Here is a 20,609-nt window from a genome sequence, read left to right as displayed (position 1 = left end):
CAGAAGGAGATGTGACTATGGAGGGTGAGGAGAGAGGAGACACTACTTACTACATAGCTGGCTTTGAAGATGGAGGAAGGGACCACAAGCTAAGGAACACAGGAAGCCTCTGGAAGTGAGAAAAGACAAGGAAACATTCTCTCCAACAAACCCTCCAGAAGGAAATGAGCCCTGACCACCCATTTTATGCTTCTGACCTCCAGAACTATAAGCTAATAAATGTGTGTTCCTTTTAAGCCACGAAGTTTGTGATAATTTTGTTATAGTAGTGCTATAAAATGTTTATGTCCCCTTAAATTCATATGTTGAAACCTAATCCCTAAGGTGATGACATCTGGAGCCAGAGCCTTTGGGAGGTGACTGGGTGAAGACAGTGGAATCTTCATGAATGGAAGGGCTCCCTTGCCCCTTTCTACCATGTGAGGTCATAAACCAAGAAGTGGGCTCTCACCAAACACTGAATCTTGATCTTGGACTTCCAAGCCTTCACAAACATGAGAAATGTTTGTTGTTAAAGTCCTCCAATCTATGGTATTTTTGTTATAGCTGCCCAAATGGACCTAGACAAACAACAGGAACCAATACAGAGAACTGTCGGTGGAGATGGTCAGAAGCAGTCAGACTCTATAGGGCCAGATTTGCAGAGAGGTTGGATGTAGGTAGAGGAAAAAAAGAGGAAGCAAGTCTCACTGAAGTTGTTTTGTTTTGTTCTCTTCTACTGGCAACTACAAGAATGGATTGACTTTTAGTTTGAATAGTGTTAGAAAAAGCCTGATGAGACTAAGACCAAGGAGAACAGAAGAACAAGGGATGGCATCAGCTAGTAGACAACTATTTCAAGGAGGTGTGCTGTAATGGGGGGAAAATGCAGGAGCCAAGGGGTCAACTGAAGGAAACATCTGATGCCACCGAAGGGTGGTATAGTTGAAGATGTCCCTGAATATTTGGGAAGGTTCAGAATCTGGTGTACAGTGCCAGCCAAACCTGAGCCCACACGTCTGTTCTCTGTGAGAGAAGACAGGAGAATGTGAACTGAGCGAGGTGACTGTGACAGAGTGCGGAAGTTCTGATTGCTTCTGGCTCTCTGTGACATTGAAAGCAGCTGAGAATGAAGCAAAGGGAGGAGGTGAAGGAAGGTCTCAGAAGACAAAGTGCGAAACAATCTGGGGGAACGGGTGAGTCAAGTGCTAGGAAATGTGATTTAAGTGCCAAGCAGCACAGAGGGTCCACAAGATGATACACCTGCGAATTTAAAGTGAGACCAGCCAGCCAGGCTGGGTGGTTTTTCTCCAGCCTGTCTAAGCCTACTTGTGCGGGCATGAAGTAGGCAGAGAGTTGAATTTAACTTGTATCCGGTGTTTGCCAAGTGAACTGGGGGAATCTTCAGAGGAGGAACTGCAGCAGCACCTCATGAGGTCTAAGAGGGTGACATTTCGGACCACTGATGGTTCATGTTAAATCCATAACGTGCAGTGATTAAAAGTCACAACGTTTAAGAGCATCTGGCAATATGTTTACAGTGTATTATGAGCACAGGTTGCCCAGATTACTATGTAGAGCGTGATCTTCTTTTGAGAGACATATATTATGTTCATTTATGCAGAGAAAAATGGTTACTTCTGCATGATGGGAATATCTTTCTATGCCTTTTTAAGATACTACAAAGAACATTTATTGCTTTAATAATTAGGGGAAATTATACATGTTAAATAATAGAACTGTTAAAATTCCTCATAAATTATGTCATTTAAAACCATTCCCACTTAAATTACAGGTTTCATGCTACATGAATAAGTCAGCCTAAAATCATTAGCAGGTGTTACCAAGATGCAGTAAGAAGACACAGATTTTTATAAGTAAATATGCCTTTGAATGTGCTGTGGATCTCCTTAGAAGGCTTTCTACGCTCAAATATTTCTAAAAGGTACCCACAGGAAAATCTCTTGCTCAACAGTATGCATCAAGATGGCGTAACAGATACCATCTATCCTGGTACCTGTGGGCTTTCTGCTGTTAAATATTTTGAAAACCATCCCTTCATATAGCTAACAGAAAGACAATAGATGAGAGAACATAGAAAAATAATTAGACTGTAGTTCTTCGGCCATATGAAATACACTGAGTCAACAAGGCTACAATTTATGAACACTCAAAACACTGATAATATGTAAAATGCTAGATTAAAAAAATGGAGAATATAAAACGATATTGAAATAACCTGGTTACAACTCTGTTATGGTGGTAATATTATGGGTCAATTTTTAAGTCAAAATTTAACAATCCAGTAATATATGTATCCATAAAGAAAAAGTAGTATAACTTTTTGGTACATGAAGCATTAGAACTCAGTTATTAGTAAGGAAAACATAGGCACAGAGAAATAGTAATCCCCCACACGTCCTATAAATCATGTAAAAAATTTTTTTAAAAAGCTGTGACTTTAAAGCATCACACAATGCTATCTGCAAAGTTAAGACAAAGACGAATGAACAGACATTTGAATAGCCTGTAGCAAAAACTGTTGCATTTTACAAAGCTTAAATTTTCAATTCTCATAAACTTTTTTTTACTAATAAAACTTAAAAAGCTTCTCATTATGGCTGTCTGATAATCTTCACTCCTTTGTTAAATGTATCAAGATATAAAAGCTAGCTTCTTTTACAGTGACTTTCTTTTTCTTGAACAGATACCTGTATTATTTAATATTATCTCAGGACTAAAACTCTCATTGTAAAAGGGTAACCTAACTTGCTATGAAGTAAAAATGGTAGTGAATGTTTATCATAAGTTATACTTGGTTAGTTATAATTTAAAAACACACTATCCACTTAGAGACACCACAGGCCGGATAAAAATCAATATACAATTCACTAGCAGGAAGCAACAAATGAATAACAACATTTATATTACAGGGCTATCAAAGTGCTTGTAACATTGTAAACCATTTGAGGCGTGCCAGAAAAAAATGCAGCATTAACTGGTTTGCAAAGCGTGGGGAGCAGGACAATAAAAGGAGCTGGAAAGTCCTAAACCAAGCGTGTGGAAACCAGATAAGCTTTCAAACTGAGGAACTTCCAAACTGAAGTACCTTGATCAGGCGAGATGTTTCGCAAAACCATTACAGGGCTAGAGGATAATGTTTAATGTCAACTAACAGTACTTAATCTACAAAGTATATTCGCAAAGTCATAACATAAAAAATGTCTGTCACAGGCAGCCATTGCACAGCCTTAGAAAAAGTGTTAAAAGCCAAAATTGTTTAACATCAACTCTCGTTTTCTTTTGGAAACACAGGTACAAGCATTCCCATGCTTTGTTTCCCATGTTCAAATTTTTTCAGTCTTACCATATCTGAATATAACTGATATCCTTGCTGAGTCTAAAAAAACATGCACTTAAACTAATTAAACAAGGAACACCAGGAAATGACAGAAGATCACACCGGCAAATGGTCTGAAGGTCACGCAGCCCATCTGTTTATTTAGAGGATCTAATGAATGTCTAGTTCACAGGAGAGCATCAGAAAACTGTGCATTTAAAAGCACGCTGTCCTGCCCCCCCTCCCACTACCACCCTACCCACTTTGCCTTCACTCCCAGCAACTCTGTCCTACTTCGCAATTATGTCCTTGGATAATACACAACCCAGCTATCACACTGTATGTGGACATTGTTAAAAACAACACACATTCTGCAATACCTCCAATCTGAAGGCGCATAACAAAAATTTCAGACCTCAGTACCAGGAGTTTGCCTTCTCTGAGGAAGTAATTGCCATGCTGTTTTCCTTAAGAACAACACACATCCAGTACCTCACTCTGTTCCTGTTTTAGTATCCCTATCAGGAAGCCTACAGTCCCAAATTTTGCTTCAACTCAGGGGCTCAGCTTCAGTTTTATGTACTGAGCCTCAAGATTTCATTAGAAGAAAGGATCATATGACTATAAGGTTTATAAACCGCTCTTCTGGTTCCTAAATCTTGATTTTCACACACTCCTATTTTTCCATTTTGCTGTTTTTATCCTTATAAGCCACTTCAAATCCTCTGTGGAACAATTACGGGTGTAAGAAGTAAATAAAAATTACCTCAACTATAATAGAATATTTCACAGTTTTTAATGTCTTAATAATTGACATTTTATTTTAATCCAACAATTCAAGAAAGCTCCTTTATAGCACTATTTCTACAGGCTTCTTTGAGAACATGTCTGGACTGAGTCACTTTGAGGCACTTAATGATGGCTTTTGGAGAGGCTGCTGTGAGAGCAGCCGTTGGCTGCCTTTTCCTCATCAAAATCTCTTTACAACTAGAACCACCATCAGTCACCAATTTGCTGGCCATTCTGCTTACTGAGCAGAAAGCGTTTCCAGCTTTCAGGGATTCTCATCAGCAATAGGGATTCTAAGTGTATCCTGATGTTGTTACATAAACACACCTGCTTTACAACAAATGGCCACCCCTCAGGTCAGCGGTTCTTAGAGTGAAGCATGTATCAGAATCAGCTGGAGGGTGTGTGAAACCGCCGAGTACTCTGTCCTATCCCCTGAGTTTCTGAGGCAGTTTGTCTTGGGGGCGGGGTGTCTAAGAATTTACATTTCTAGCAAGTTCCTAGGTGATGCTGATGCACCTGGTCTGGAAAATACTTTAAGAACCAAGGCCTCACGATAGTCCATCCGTTAAAAAATCTCGAAGGACTCTGCCCCGTCACACGAGGTACACCGATGTTTCAGTTTGATGTTCAAAACCTCCTTGATGACGCTGGGCCTATCTCCCGCTCCATCACCCTGTGCTCCAGGCCCTCTTACTTTCTCACCATGCCCAGAGCACACATAGATCCTATGCCCATGCTGCCCTTCCGACCCCCATCCACTTCTCATTGTCCAGTTATTAATGCACTCATTCTTCAAAAGACTCCTGGAATGCTACCTCTTCCGAGAAGGCATCCATAATTCATCTTCATTAGAACCCTTTCATCTGTGATTTACTCTTACACACAAGCATTACACACATTGCATTGGACTTGGTAACAATTACCTAGCTCTCTTCCACTAGGCTGTATAGCAGAGCGGTCAAGAAGATGCACTTGGAGTCAGCAAGCCCTGGGTCCAAGTTCTGGCTCCCCACTTATCAGCTAGGTGACATAGAACATGTTACTTACCCATGAGTCTGAAAGTGAGAGAAGAATAGTATCTCCTTCAAGGGAGGCTGGTGGGGAATTAAATGAGATCATCCACATACAGTGCTAAAAAGCACTCCTGGCAGATAAGACTCAGTAAATGACAAGTAGCAGTTTTTTGGAGTTTTAAAAACATTATCACCACATTCTCTGACATTCCTTCTAGGTGGTCAAGTCTCTATCTCTTCCCCTTGAATCTTCGCCTTATGACTGCCTGATGCACTGAATACAATGCAAAGTAACTTTGTGACCCAGATTTAAGGAACTGGTAGATGCTCACTGTTGGATCCCAGCCACACTGTGACCAGGAAGCCCAAGTGGAAGAAGTGGAGAGGGACTCAAGCCCCCAGGCCACAGTCCCTGCAGATCACCTTGCAGACAGCCAGCAGGACACAGCCATCTTGGAAGGAGATCTCCCAGCACCCTCACTACCCCCACTGCCACGTGAAGCGCACATGGTGAGCTGTCCCCTCCAAAGCCCAGCCTAAACTGCAGAGCTGTGAACAAAATGAATGATGTTGTTTAAAGTCATTATGTCTTGGAGCAGGTTAGTAGCATAACAACAGATGATAAAGGGCATGCTATTACCTTTGCATTCTTTTTTTCTCCTCTCTAGGAGAGAGATCACAGGTTAGAGCCTTAGAGCATTCATCACAAGACTCAAACATTTCTAGAGGGAAAATATTCCCAGGGGCTCTTTTTGTGAGTAAACTCAGAACTCCCTGGGAAAGAATTCATTGTAAAGAAAAACACAACCTTTGTTTTCATCTCGCTAACCCCCACCAGAGTTGTGGCAGAACACTATGGAATTGGCAGTTAATAAATAAAATATATATATAAGTAATAAATGGGGCTTTAAAAGATTCTGTAAGGTCAGTGGTACAAATAGCAGCACTGCTTTGTAATCTCAACCCAATAATGCTAAATAGAGGAGACTAACACCCGGTTTGAAAAGCAAGAAATGCATGAGGTCACCATCTGCATCTAAGGACAGAGCAGGAAACAAAGCAGAGCAGCAGATACCCAAAAAGAAACAACTTTTGGAGAGGAGTTGCACAAAAGCTAGGGACACACAGTAGGTAAAGAACAAATCAGAGAACATGGTTATTTTCCTTGTATTAAATACATTAAAAATGTTAATCTTTGCTAAGTTATTAGTATTCTTACTTTGATCCTATTTTTACATGGCCCTCCCTGATGGGTCTTAGAAAAATATCAGTAATGGGACATATTCTCAGTGTTCTTTGCTACATTTATCACGAATGGGACTTATGAGTCATGACTGGTCCCCTCTCCTACAGGGACTCTCTAGCTTATAGTCTCTTCCCAGTGCCCAGCACCTGGCAAGACAGAATCGACTCCATAAATATTTGTTGGGTGAATGTTGTGAATGTTGAAGGACTAGCACTAAAAGAGCTATTGGGAGAACGGCAGCTGATGCTGATTATTTAAGCATGAATTCACATGGGGCATAAACACAATATCCTTTCAAAATACAAAGGGTTTATATCCTGATGCTGAAATTGCTTTAGAAATTACTGGCTGCTGTCATGCGTTAGAAAATGTGCTCCTACCCTGCAGGAGTTATTTTTGTTCGCAATCTCCTCTCCTCTATTCAAGTCCTTGCAGTACTCCCCAACAGCAGATCACCTACATTTAGAGCCATCGCCCAGAATTCAGAGTTTTACAGAACCTGTACTTTAATAAATGTCAACTATAATTGCCTCCTCAGATCCCTTCTCTCCCTTTTTCTGTCAATCTACTTTCGAAAGTGGTTAACATAATCTCCCTTAAACACTGTTTTTGTCACATCCTTTCCTAACTCAGAGCCTACAGCGAATTTCAATCCTCAACTGTTTAAAATTTAAACTCATTAAGAATTTAATATATTAACAGTTCCCATTAAGGGTTTCCAAAGTTCTTCGGTTAATTGGGTTACCTATCAGCTCTCTACACCAAACTTGCATCTTTTTACCATCCCCCAGACAGGCACAGAAACTCGTGCAATCTCTGACCTAGCCAACCAGAGAGGATGGAGAGTTCCTTCTCAGTGCACCAGCCCGGCTTCTTCTTCTGTCAAGACGCTACAGGAGGAAGTCTAATGCACTTTCCAGAGGGTCTATGCAAGACTTATCTCCAGTCACTCATGGAGAGAGATTCATCCAGAGAAATCATTGTCAACTCCAAATTAATGTTTAGGGATTATTTAGAGGTTTATTTAAAATAACCTTTGTAAGGGGGAGCCTGGGTGGCTCAGTTGGTCATGATCTCAGTTTGTGAGTTTGAGCCCCACGGCAGGCCCAGTGCTAACAGCTCAGAGCCTGGACTCTTCTTCAGAGTCTGTGTCCATCTCTCTCTGCCCCTCCTCCACTCACACTCTGTCCCTCTCTCTCAAAAATAAACATTAAAATTAATTTTTAATTTTTAAAATAATCTTTTTAGGGGTGCCTGGCTGGCTCAGTGGGTAGAGTGTATAACTCTTGATCTTGGGGTTATAGGTTTGAGCCCAACACTGGATGTAGAGATTACTTAAAAATAGAATCTTAAGAAACAATAATAATGTTTTTTAAAAACTCTTAGATTCTGTTGATTTAGCCTTTATAAAAGGAAACCTGGACTTTCTAATAAGGACAATGATATATCTGCATTTTAACATGCTAATTATTGAGGATATTAAACTTTTTACTGGTAGTGAATTTATTATTACTCTGACTATATAACCCACCCTTACAAATTCTCTGAAACTTCTACTGACTGAAAAAAAAAACCAAAGAATTATATAACTCAGGAAATCAGTACAAATTTTCATGAGAACCAAACTAAATTTCTATGTAATGAATCAATTAACCACATGCCATATTTAGATGCAAATGAAAATAAAACAAAAACAAAGATCGAACATCAAAAAAGTAAAAAATAAAATTTAACTATAAGAGACAGATTTAATAATTACCAAAATGTGGGAAAATAAAGATAGAAATGACAGTTCCTTGACTACTGCATCCTTATCCATTTTATAAATCTTCCTTTTTTTTATTTTTTAAAGAGAGAGAGAAGACACACGGTGGGGAGGGGAGAGGAAGGGAAGGAGGGGGAGAGAGAGAGAGAGAGAGAGAGAGAGAGAGAGAGAGAGAGAGAGAATGAGAATGAATCCCAAGCAGGATCTACTCAGTATGGAGCCCAACACAGAGCTCAATCCCACAACCCTGGTATCATGACCCGAGCAGAAATCAAGAGTCGGACACTCAACCAAACCACTCAGACGCCCCCAAATCTTCATTTTCTTAGAGTAAATATGGGTCATTGAGCATTCAGATGTTTCAATGTGTTCTCTTCCAGAAGATGAGAATATCCTAATTATAGTGAAGTGCAAATTTTTCTGTATTTGGTATGATAACTAGCAAGAGGAAAACATTTAAAAAATCAATGATGCTCTTCTACATTATCATAATTGCCATTCAGTATGATCTTAGAAGTCTTGCAGGATTTCCTTCTGTTTGTAATTACCTTCAGTCAATAGGGAGGGAACAGCAAATGAATGATTAAACATTGAAGAATAACAATTTCTCTGCAGCTTCAATTTCTGTGTAGCTTTTAACATTTACAATTGATTACAGGTGTGTGGGAAATGTTCTGGGAATGCACAGCGTTTAAAGTAAAGAATCTACTAGTTGTCTTTAAAGCAGAGGAATTGTGAGTCAAAGTTAGGAGTCAGACAGAAAATGGCTTATTCTCAGAGTCTGTCCATTCCTAAAGTGGGGTATGATATCATGGATCTCAGGGGATTTCACAGAGACGAGAGGAGATAAAACATGTGAAGTGGCACGTAATAAAAACCTCACAACGTTAAGTCTCATTTCATCTCCATGGCCTGCCCCAACTTCAGTCCACTGGAAACAGGAGCAAACCTCACCAGTCCTGAGCAACATATGCCAAATGCAACTGTCCCTTTTTTTGATTTCAGTTTGCCTACTGCCTAACCCACAATCATGAGGTGGAGGAAGAAAGTTGTAGGAAAGAAATTGTTTTAGTTTAAGATTGAACCACCTCCCTCTTTTCATTTTTATGTGGCTGTGAACAGAAGTAGTTGCAAACAGAATTATTCATGCAAAGTTAATAATGCCACTAAAAATAAAAGATTTAACATAATAAAGAATATGATGCCTAAATAAGATGGAAGAACAGACCAGCAAGTCAAAAAGTATTTGTAATTCATAGGTCTAATATTTTTATCATGCCATTCCTACACACTTAAAAAGTCATTTTAAAAACTAATATATATTATCCAATTTCCAATACATGTTAGAAGCTTTCCCAATTCCTAAGCCCTCCTGCGGGGTAGGGGTAGTTCTGCTTTAGAAAACATTCTCTTGACAAACCTGCCAAATCACTTCCATCTCCAAGTTGCTCTCACCAAGCACTCAGGCCTCACAGCACCCACTTGCTTTAGGCTTGGCTGTCCAGAGAAAGTAATAGAGAGATTTGACTTAGTTTCCATCTGGTACCCTCCCACTTGAGGAAAGTTCCATCCTGGAGAATAAGAGGCACTGCCCATTTCATGAGACACAAAGCAGGTGACCAAGATCTGTCCTATAATTTTCAAAGGGTGAAGAGATGGAGAAAGTTTAAGGCCAAGTCTTTCCACCAAGATGGAGATTCAACTGGAAATAGTTTTTCCAAGACTCTATGTGCCAGACCTTGGGCTAGGTGCTGCAGCCTATGGTCTCCTTAATTCTTACAATTTGAACAAATCCATGACTGTGCACTGAGGTCAGAGAGATGTGGTACTAAAACATCCACCCAGCCCCATTTAGCCTAGGAATTTAAAAGCCAGCTTAAAGGAAGAATGACTGTAATACCCAGACATCAGCACACAGAAGGTCCTTTCCCCCTAACTCCTCGAGTATGAACCTCTACTGTGCATAACAATTGTTGCTCAGGTTTCAATATACAAAATCACGTTATGCACTTTATAAGTTGAGAGCTTCCCCAGGGTTTACTCTCTGCAAAATTTTAACCATTGAAACCCAACGTATATAGGAGCTACACCTCCACTTTGATAGGGGTGAGGTGCCCAGGTCAGTCCTTGACACCAAGAGAGAACTCGATCCATGGTTTCCTTTCTTTAGAATAGTTTCATGAGAAGTATTAAGGGCCGCTGAAGAGCTTGTCAGATCTATTATTTTACTTTCATAGAGAGTAATCATGTGAACATAGGCCCTGCAATGGTCCATTTAAGACGGGCCAAAATGAGGACACCTGGGTGGCTCAGTCAGTCAAGCAGCCAACTTTGGCTCAAGTCATGATCTCATGGTTTGTACGTGTAAGCCCCATGTTGGGCCTTGTGCTGACAGTTCAGAGACTGGAGCCTGCTTCAGATTCAACGTTTCCCTGTCTCTCTGCCCCTCCCCTGCTTGCATTCTCTCTCAAAAATAAAGAAACATTGGGGCGCCTGGGTGGCTCAGTCGGTTAAGTGTTTGGCCTTGGCTCAGGTCATGATCTCACGGTTTGAGGGTTTGAGCCCCGCGTCAGGCTCTGTGCTGACAGTTAGCTCAAAGCCTGGAACCTGCTTCAGGTTCTGTATCTCCCTCTCTCTGACCCTCCCCTGCTAGTACAGTCTCTGTCTCTCAAAAACAAATTTAAAAAAAAACGTAAAAAAAAAAAAAAAAAACATTAAAAAAAATGAAAAGACAGGCCACAATGGATGCACTCAAGCAGAACAAATGCAGACACTGTTGAGAACATTTTTTATTGTTACTAGGTCACTTTTAGCACTATGTTAAGCCATCTTCTGCTCTCCATCCAAACCTATTTGACAAAGTTAAAAAGGAATTTTATTTTATAAAAGATATGTTTTTAGAAATATATAGAAATCTTAAAGTCTCCAAGCAGAGGGCCTTTAACTATAAAACTCATTTTACGTACAAATATAAACTGAAGTGGGATGAACTGGATTGGGAAAAGTCAAACTGAAGACAGACTTCTGCCTTTTAAAAAATTTCACATGTAAAACTTACCTTATCAATAAGCTCAACACCTTAATTAAAAACCATAATCTTAACATTTTGAAAAAAATACTGTTCACTGCTAAGTGACGAAAGTCACATTTTCCATGTCTTCTTAAAGGGCAATAATTATAAGCAGCCAAGATATTCACATTTCTCAGAAAACCGCTATGACGTTCTGCCTTGACTCTGGCTCTCCTACAAACGTTTACCTGCCTAGCAGCTAGGGTGACCTTTGCGATTCTTTCCCTTCACAATGGTGATACATTTTAAATATTTACAGTAAATATTTACATTTGATAAATTAAATTTTTTAATACAAAAAATAAAATGCAATGTGATTGTGCTATTAAAATGATCTTTTAGAAAATCCTATCAAATCATTGGCATTCTCAAGCTTAAACCCTTCAGTGGCTACCCGGATGTTAAGAGTCAACGGCCTTCTCATGGCCTTCACCCTTCAGCCTGGCCTGGCCCCTGCCTAGCTCTGTATCTGATCTTGTACAATTCTCTATTGCTCTCTGACTTCCGGCAGCTCCTATAAACTGCCAAGCTCCTTCCTCTCTTGGGGCCTTTTACTGCTCCCTTTCTAAGAGTCTTCTTCCAACTAGATTCGTAATACCCCTCCAAGACTCAAGGGGGTGTCACTTCCTCAGAAAGAACTTTCCTGACTCAATCTAGTACAATCTCTCTCCTCATGGCACTCTTTTCTTTGGTAATTATAATTTGTACTTTGATGTTTTGGTTTACTGTTTTAATGTCACTCTCTGCCACTGGACTCTAAGAGAAAGAATTCATGCCCGTTGTTCACCACCCTTGAAACCCAGCACATGTCTAAACATATAAACTTCTTTTGAATGAATGGATTCAGGGATCCCTTTGCCTTCTCCTCAAAGATCTCCATCCTGCTGAAATATCATTTCAATTATACAATGCAGACTTTCCTTTCTTATTCCATTTGTTCAATACCTATTTACATTTTGATTCCAAAAAGCAAAAGATAAAAGCTGAAACCTCTTCATTCCAAAATAATCACAACCATAGAGACAGTAGAATTTTGAGTACTGCTTTACATCCTTGCTTCCTCTTCTAATCAAGACATGGAGTCAATCAAATGCAGCAAATGAAATTATAAGAACACATGACCTGTATCTTCACCATTGAGTGTTAAGATGATGGGGTTAAAATGTTATCAGAATGCCTCAAGGAACACCCTGTATTCTCAGATCACAAGGAAGTAATTCTGAAGAGGAATTGTTAATTGAACAGTCCCCCATATTATGATAATGGATGAATTTCATCCATTTATAACTCTGAATCTATCCCAAACCCAGTGTAAAACAAATGGCACATCGCTGAGCTGGACAAGCGTTAGTTTGTCCTCACAGATGTCCTAATGATTTATTAATATCAACAGCAAGAAAATGTTGCTTGAGTGATTTCAGTAACTTATTAAATGGCAGTGATAAACATTTTGCTTTCACAGCACCATCAACATTTCTTAATATACAAAAAAGCCCTCTTTTGCCTAGTATTCTATATTTTTTCCTTCACTAATAGGAAATTCATCGGGGAAAATAAAATTTCTTAAAAGAATCAAAATTGACGTCTCCTTATGTCTGTCCTACTGGACAAAATGCAATGCTGTTCAAGAATCATCAGCTATTTGCATTTTATGAAAACCGATTTGCATGCAGAAACCACACAATGGTCAACAACTCGTCCTTTTCTCCAGACGTGGAACAAAGGCGTTATCTCAGCAGACAGAAAAGGAAACAATTTATGTTTTCATGAATTCAGCTCTGCTCAGCAAATTAATTCATTCGTTAATTAAAATGAACAGCACAAAAAGGGTATGTTTTGGTCAATCAATTGCCGGCAATCATAGGAGAGTTTTGAAATACAAAAGGCTGCATGTTTACTTAGCTGAAACCAGAATATTACTCTTTTATCATGATTTAGCAGACATGTCATATGAGGAAAATCCTTACAGTACTCTGTAGTATTCCAGTAGCTGCTTTCAAAACTAGAATGGAAGCATTATTCTGTTTAATTATTTAAAGAGATTGCCTTTGTTCTATGTGAAGATTGCAGCACTGAGTCATACAATTATAAAAGTTTTTTAATTTAAGAAGTAAAGCATTTAATTTCTGCATATAAAACTAAATAATGGCATTTTAAATGAAATGCAATGTGTTTTCAAAGAGTCATGCAATTTTTAAATAGGCATTTTCAAATTTTTAGTTTTGAAGATGAATAGTTCAAAGAAAAATCACTGTTATCATAATAATAGGTGTTTGTGGGGGGGTTTTATTCCATTATAGTTAACATGCAGTGTTGTATTAGTTTCGGGCATACAATATAGTGATTGAACACTTCCATACATTGCCCCGTCCTCATCAGGACACGGGCACTCCTTAATCCCCAAAACCTGTTTCACGTACCCTCCCACCCTCCTCTCCTCGGGTAACCATCATTTTGATCTCTACAGTTAAAAGTCTGGTTTTAGTCTCTTTTTCTTTTTTTAATTCCACATGTGAGTGAAATCATGTGGTACTTGTCTTTCTCTGACTGATTTATTTCACTTAGTATTATACCCTCTAGATTCATTCATGTTGTTGCAAATGGCAAGATTTGTTCTTTTTTTATTACTAATATTCCATTGTATACCTATGTACATACACACACATCATTCATCTATCAATGGATACTTGGGCTGTTTCCATAATTTGATTATCATAAATTATGCTGCAATAAACATATATTTTCAAATGAATGATTTTGTATTCTTTGGGTAAATATCCAGCAGTAGAATTAATGGATAACATAGTAGTTCTATTCTGTACTTTTCAAGGAACCTATATACTGTTTTCCATAGTGGCTGCACCAATTTGCATTCCCCCAACGGTGAATGAGGGCTCCTTTTTTTCCACATCTTACCAAACTGTGTCTTTGATTTTAGCCATTCTCACAGGTATTAGGTGATATCTGGCTGTGGTTGTGATTTGCATTTCCCTGATGATGAGTGATGTTGAGCATCTTTTCATGAGTCTGTGTGTCTTCATTGGAGAAATGTCTGTTCATGTCTTCTATCCATTTTTCATTAGATTTTTTTCTTTTTGGTGTTGAGTTGTTCAAGTTGTTTCTATATTTTGGATACTTTACTGGGTATGTCATTTGCAAATATCTTCTGTAGGTTGTCTTTCAGTTTTTTGATGGCTACATTTGTTGTGCATTAGTTTTTTATTTTGATATAGTCCTAATAGTTTATGTTTGCTTTTATTTCCCTTGCCTCAGGAGACCTATAGAAAAAAATGCTGCTATGGCCTATGTCAGAGGAATTACTGCCTATACTCTCTCGTAGGATTTTGTTTTGTTTTGGTTTGGTTTTTGTTTCAGAGTTCCCACGTGGATCTTCAATCCATTTTATTTTTGTGTATAATGTGAGAATGTGGTCCAGTTTTCCCACCACTTCTTTTTGAAGAGACTTTTTCCCCATTGTATATTCTTACCTCCTTTGTTGAAGATTAACCGACCATATAATTGTGAGTTTATTTCTAGGTTTTTGATTCTGTTCCATTGATCGATGTGTCTACTTTTGCGCCAGTACCTTATTGTTTGGGGTTTTTTTAAGTTTATTTACTTTTTTTTTTTTTTTAACAATCTCTACAGTCAACATGGGGCTGGAACTCACAACCTGGAGATCAAGAGTCACATACTCTTCCAAATGAGACAGCCAGGTGTCCCAGGACCATCCTGTTTTATTACTACAGCTTTGTGGTAGATCTTGAAATATGAGAATTTGATACCATCAGTTTTGTTCTTCCTTTTCAAGACTGCTTTGGCTATCTTGGGTCTTTTGAGGTTCCACACAAATTTTAGGATTATTTGTTCTAGTTTGTGAAAAATGCTGGTGTTATTTTGATACGGATTGCATTAAATCTGTAGATTGCTTGGGTAGTATAAACATTTTAACATTATTTGTTCTTCCAATCCGTAAACATGAAAGGTCTTGTCATTTCATTGTGTTGTCTTCAATTTTCTCATCAATGTTTTATAGTTTTCAGAGTACAGGTCTTTCATCTCCTTAGGTAAGTTTATCCCTAGGCATTTTATTATTTTTAGTGCAATTGGAAATGGGATTTTTTTCTCAATTTCTCTTTCTGCCATTTCATTATTAGTGAATAAAAATTCAACAGATTTTGTATATTGATTTTATATCCTATGACCTTACTGAATTCATTGATCAGTTCTAGGAGTTTTTTGGTGGAGTCTTAGGGTTTTCTATGTATAGTAACATGTCATCTGCAAATAGTGAAAATTTTACTTCTTCCTTACCAACTTGGATACGCTTTCTTTCTTTTTCTTATCTGACTGCAGTGGCCAGGACTTCTAGTACTATGGTGAACGGGGTGAGTGGACGTCCTTGTCTTATTGCTGATCTTAAAAGGTCTCAATTCTTTTACCACTGAATGATGTTAGCTGTGGGCTTTTTACAGAAGAAGGTATGTTGAGGTATGTTCCCTGTAAATGTACTTTGTTGAGAGTTTTTATCATGAACAGATGTTGTACTTATAATGAAGTGTACATAAATAGCATTTCCTTGACCAGTATTACTTTACAGCAGGGTTTCCCATACAGGGGTGAATGTGTACCCCAAGGGAAGACCTTTTTGGCCGCCACAACTGCAGAGGTGCTACTGGCACCCAGGGAGTAGACACACCAGATCTGCTGCAAAGCATACTGCAATGTACAAGATAGCCCTTCTCTTACAACAAAGACAACAAACACCCAGCTCCAAACGTCATTAGGGCTCAGGTAAGACAAACTGCTTGAAAGCAAAACCATTCAAAACATTTTTTTTCATTGAGCTTTGAATGCGACGAATGGGTCAGGTTTTTCAAAAAGAGGATCATTCTAGGCAAAATCTGAACATAAGTAGTCATAGACTGGGAAAACTAAACCATGGCCCCAAAGGACATTACTCAGAACAATTATTGTTCACTATATAAAGGTGTAAACAGTTTTCTAAATGCACACAGCTTTGGCATAATAATATATATCCACTTATATTCACTTCAAACTTTCATTTTATATCTGGTACACAATAGGTATTAAACAAATATTTGAAGTAAGGAGGGAGGGAAGGCTCTATCTTCTTGCACTGGACTTCAGGATATTTTATAACATTAAGCTAAGACAAGGGGCTGCATTAGGTTAGTAATATGTCTTCCAAAGTTCTCCCTTCCTCCAATTACTAGAAGAGAGCCAGCCAGCCAGAGCCATTCACTAGTCTCCCACTCTGCTAGGTGTGTCCACAAAAGTTCTCACTGATGCACATGACGCTGCTTTTCCTTCACTTCCTCCCTTGCCCCCTGTACCGTACGTTTAGAATGTGCACAAGGCACTGACACAGTTTCAATCATGGCAATGAGGCTAATTCCCTAAGGGGAGAGGTAGGATAGATATAATCTGGGCTTCTGAATAACCACGTGGCTTAGAACTACCTCTCCAACACAGATCACTCACCTCCAGAATGGTATGTGAGGAATAACCTTACTTAGTCTACCATACTTTGGGTCTCTCTGTTGCAGCCACTTATATAAGACAATTCTACAGTTGATATCCCCTATGATACAAGTACTATACATACATTCTATCTAAAGAAATATTAAAATTTCTAAAGTTTCAGTGCAAATAATACTCAAAAATCTGTATTATATAGTCGCTTTATAGTGATTATAGGTTACAAGGAAGAAATGCCATGTCTATAATACTGTTAACTCTCATTTATCCAATCTAAAAGGAAAAAGAAGACATACATGAAATCTAGATCTGACCGCCCAAGGAATTCATTGTTTCTGTCAAGTACTGTTTATGTAAACTCATGCTAATGACAGCAAGCCGGACTCTGTAAAATGTAGGATAAAAGACAATTTTGACTCCTAAAACATTATAATTATAGCATTTTCATCTTCTTGCCCTTGTTTTCCTTTGACTAAGGAAGGTACTAATAAAAATTCTGTCTCTCTCTGCCCCTCCCCAGCTCGCCTGCTCACTCTCTTTCTCTCAAAACTAAATATTAAAAAAAAATTTTTTTTTTAAAAAGGGGGCGCCCAGGTGGTTCAGTCGGTTAAGCATCCTACTTCAGCTCAGGTCATAAACTCACGGTTTGTGAGTTCGAGCCCTGTGTCGGGCTCTGTGCTGACAGCTCAGAGCCTGGAGCCTGGTTCAGATTCTGTCTGGCTCTCTCTGCCCTTCCTCAGCTCGAGGGCTGTCTGTCTGTTTGTCTATCTGTGTGTGTGTGTGTCTCTCTCTCTCTCAAAAATAACATTCAAAGGAAAAAAATTTTTTTTAATTCTAGTAGCAAGAGAAAAAGAAGTGAAGGCCAGAAGATTCCACAAACTAAACAATTAGCATCAAATAGATGATTTCTTAATAAGTTATATATTTAAATTCTTAATGTTCAATTAAATTTAATTCAAAAGCCCTTTTTATCTATCATGGTTTCAGAAAATATGTACCTCCTTCTCTTTGAGCACATTCTCAAACCTCGCAATATTTTCCTCTAGACTTCATTTGGCATATATATTTAGTCAATGATTTATTCCTACTTTGTGTGGATGAGGGGGAATCACTGATAAAATATTTCTTATGCAACTGCAACATATATATGTATATATATTAAGCACTTCATATTTTCCATCAATATTGCACTTTTAAAAATACAATCCCCTGCAATAAAACTTAATGTACTGAATACCACATCTGCTATAGAGACATGGACTCTTATTGGAAAATATTTTTACCTTAAATATGAAAAAGTAAAAATACCATGATATATATTGTAATTTTTAACACCTTCCCCCCAAAATCATATTTATGTACTGTTCTGAGAAGTCTATGGCCATTCATCCAATGATCTATGCAATTTATTATAACTAGAAAATCAAAAATATAAGGACAGCATGATTAAAAAAGTAAAAAAAGCTCTTGGTCTGAAATATCTTTTGAAAGATTCTAAAATTCTAAAGACTTTGAATGCCTCATAACAGCATCATTTCTAAATTTTTCCATGGTATAAATTTCATGGTATAAACCTTTATATCTGAAATAAATCACAATTTACATATTAAGTTAAAAAATATTTCCTACATTCAAAGAAATATTACTTTTGACATTTTTTAAAAGAAGGCTTACTTCTCTCCCAATTGAACAGTAACAAACTGATTACTGACTGAGTAGATTTTGAATTTTAATTCAGGAATAAGTTTATCACAGAATATGAAATTTAAAAAGTTTCACAATCTCTCTCCTTCCCGATTTCTTAGGGAGTCACTAATTTATAATCTACTATTAAAGCAAGAGGCAACTCAATGAGACACCTGGACCAACTAAATATTTCCCTCGTTTCACTAGTTGCGGTGAATGCGTCCAAGGGAACAGTCAGTAAGTATATAACAACAGTGAGTCTGTGACAGCTACGACAGTTATATGAAAATGGTGTCATCTACTCTTAAAAATATAATCATCTAGGAGCGCCTGGGTGGCTCAGTCGGTTAAGCCTCCGGCTTCGGCTCAGGTCAGATCTCACGTTCATGGGTTCGAGCCGCGCGTCAGGCTCTGTGCTAACAGCTAGCTCAGAGCCTGGAGCCTGCTTCCAGTTCTGTGTCTCCTTCTCTCTCTGCCCCTCCCCCTCTCATGCTCTGTCTCTCTCTGTATTAAAAATAAATAAAACATTAAAAAAAATTTTTAAAAATAATCATCTAAAATCAATCACAATTCTCAAATTTAAAAAATGACTAAAAGCTTTAAGAATCTCCAAACACACCAAGCTCATGGGTGCCACCTTTTCTGCCCGAGATAAATCACAATCTCTCTGGGCTTCCTCTGCGTTTATCAACGAACAAAGGAGACCAGTGTCAGCCAGGACTTCTCCACAGGGGCAGCGCCCTAGGAGAGGGTTTGGAAATAGGCAAAACATTTTGTTTTCACAGGGATAGGCACTTAGTGGTCAGGGCTAGGGGCCTGCCACACATCCAACAACTGTCTCCAGGGTCCCCTTGAACTTTCAAATGTCCCTCTATTCATTCCTTTCATTAGAACCTTCAGTTCAGCAGGAAGTCCTGAGCTAAAGAGTAACTTCTTTTTATGTGTAAACAAGTTGTTTTAATTTAGTTTTAAGAAACAGAGAATTTTTCAAGGACTTAACTCCCACGTAAATGTGCACTTTTGTTTGGAACTTCACCATATCGATCACCATTTCAGAAAAACATCGCCTCATGCATGGCAAATCTACTCACTATATCCAATCCCATTACAGCATACCTGGCCCAGGATTCCTTTGCAATGACTGCACTCATGGCAACGCTATGAGTAGGTATAAACCTGCCACTTAGGTTATCACATGCCTGAGCATTTATACACTGAATTCTGTAGTTTGTTATAAAGTACTTCCCTGTTACTTTATATCAAAATTAAAGGGGTGTACTGGCTATTTTTGTTTGTTTGTTTTAATTTATTTTTGAGACAGAGACAGAGCATGAGAGGGGGAGGGGCAGAGAGAGAGAGGGAATCACAGAACCTGAAGCAGGCGCCAGCCTCTGAGCTGTCAGCACAGAGCCTGACGCGGGGCTCAAACCCATGGAACTGTGAGATCATGACCTGAGATGAAGTTGGAGGCTTAATCGACTGAGCCACCCTGGCGCCCCTGTACTGGCTATTTTTAACATAACCTACTTATATTATATATGCATTTATCCATGTATTTCATTGCAGGATAATGAAAGAGTAGTACAAAATATTTTCTTTAAAAAAAAAAGGGTGGGGTGTGCCTGGATGGCTCAGTTGGTTAAATGTCTGACTCGGCGCAGGTCATGATCTCACAGTGACTTCAAGCCTCGTTTTAGGCTCTGGACTGACAGTTTAGATCCTGGAGCCTGCTTTGATTCTGTGTCTCCTTCTCTCTCTGCCCCTTACCCATTCACATTCTGTCTCTCAAAAACACGTAAACATTAAAAAAAATTTTTTTAATCTAGAACAAAAACAAAAACCACCTCTAGGTTTGTAGGGATGCAAACCACTGACCTAAAATATGTAGTAAGGCTCCTTGCAACTCCAACATTCCTTGATTCCATGAGAAACTTTCAGTTTGGCAAACCCTGATCATTAGCAAGCCTTTACTTCTACTCTTATGTTTAAAAGTATTGCAATTAAGTTAAAAAGAGAACCAAATATGGTTGCTAAGGTGATACATAAAAACAGACTCTGCTAAACTCTCAAACATTTGTGCGAGCAGTGAGAAATGCCATGGTAGCTGATGTCTTTTACAGGTTAATAGAGCGCGACGGAAAAATACCTGAGGTAGAAGTGGAGCCTTGCTATCTATTTGGTCTCAAGAGACTTCACTAGTGGCCTCAGACGTGACC

At 38.6% G+C, this 20,609-nt stretch overlaps 1 protein-coding gene and 1 long non-coding RNA gene across 2 annotated transcripts in view; one reads left to right on the top strand and one right to left on the bottom strand.

Annotated features, from left to right (window-relative positions):
* CTTNBP2 (cortactin binding protein 2) overlaps positions 1-20,609 on the bottom strand; it is a 154,948-nt gene that overhangs the window by 120,786 nt on the left and 13,553 nt on the right. The window lies entirely within an intron of this gene.
* LOC115279966 lies at positions 879-5,972 on the top strand. The gene is made up of 3 exons (XR_003903599.1): positions 879-1,175; positions 5,343-5,634; positions 5,793-5,972. It is a non-coding gene; the product is annotated as an uncharacterized LOC115279966 (long non-coding RNA).

This window comes from Suricata suricatta, chromosome 2 (assembly GCF_006229205.1).
Source record: "Suricata suricatta isolate VVHF042 chromosome 2, meerkat_22Aug2017_6uvM2_HiC, whole genome shotgun sequence".
Classification (NCBI taxonomy): domain Eukaryota; kingdom Metazoa; phylum Chordata; class Mammalia; order Carnivora; family Herpestidae; genus Suricata; species Suricata suricatta.
The sequence above is the reverse complement of the archived record's forward strand: the minus strand, read 5'-3'. Positions and strand labels throughout refer to the sequence as shown.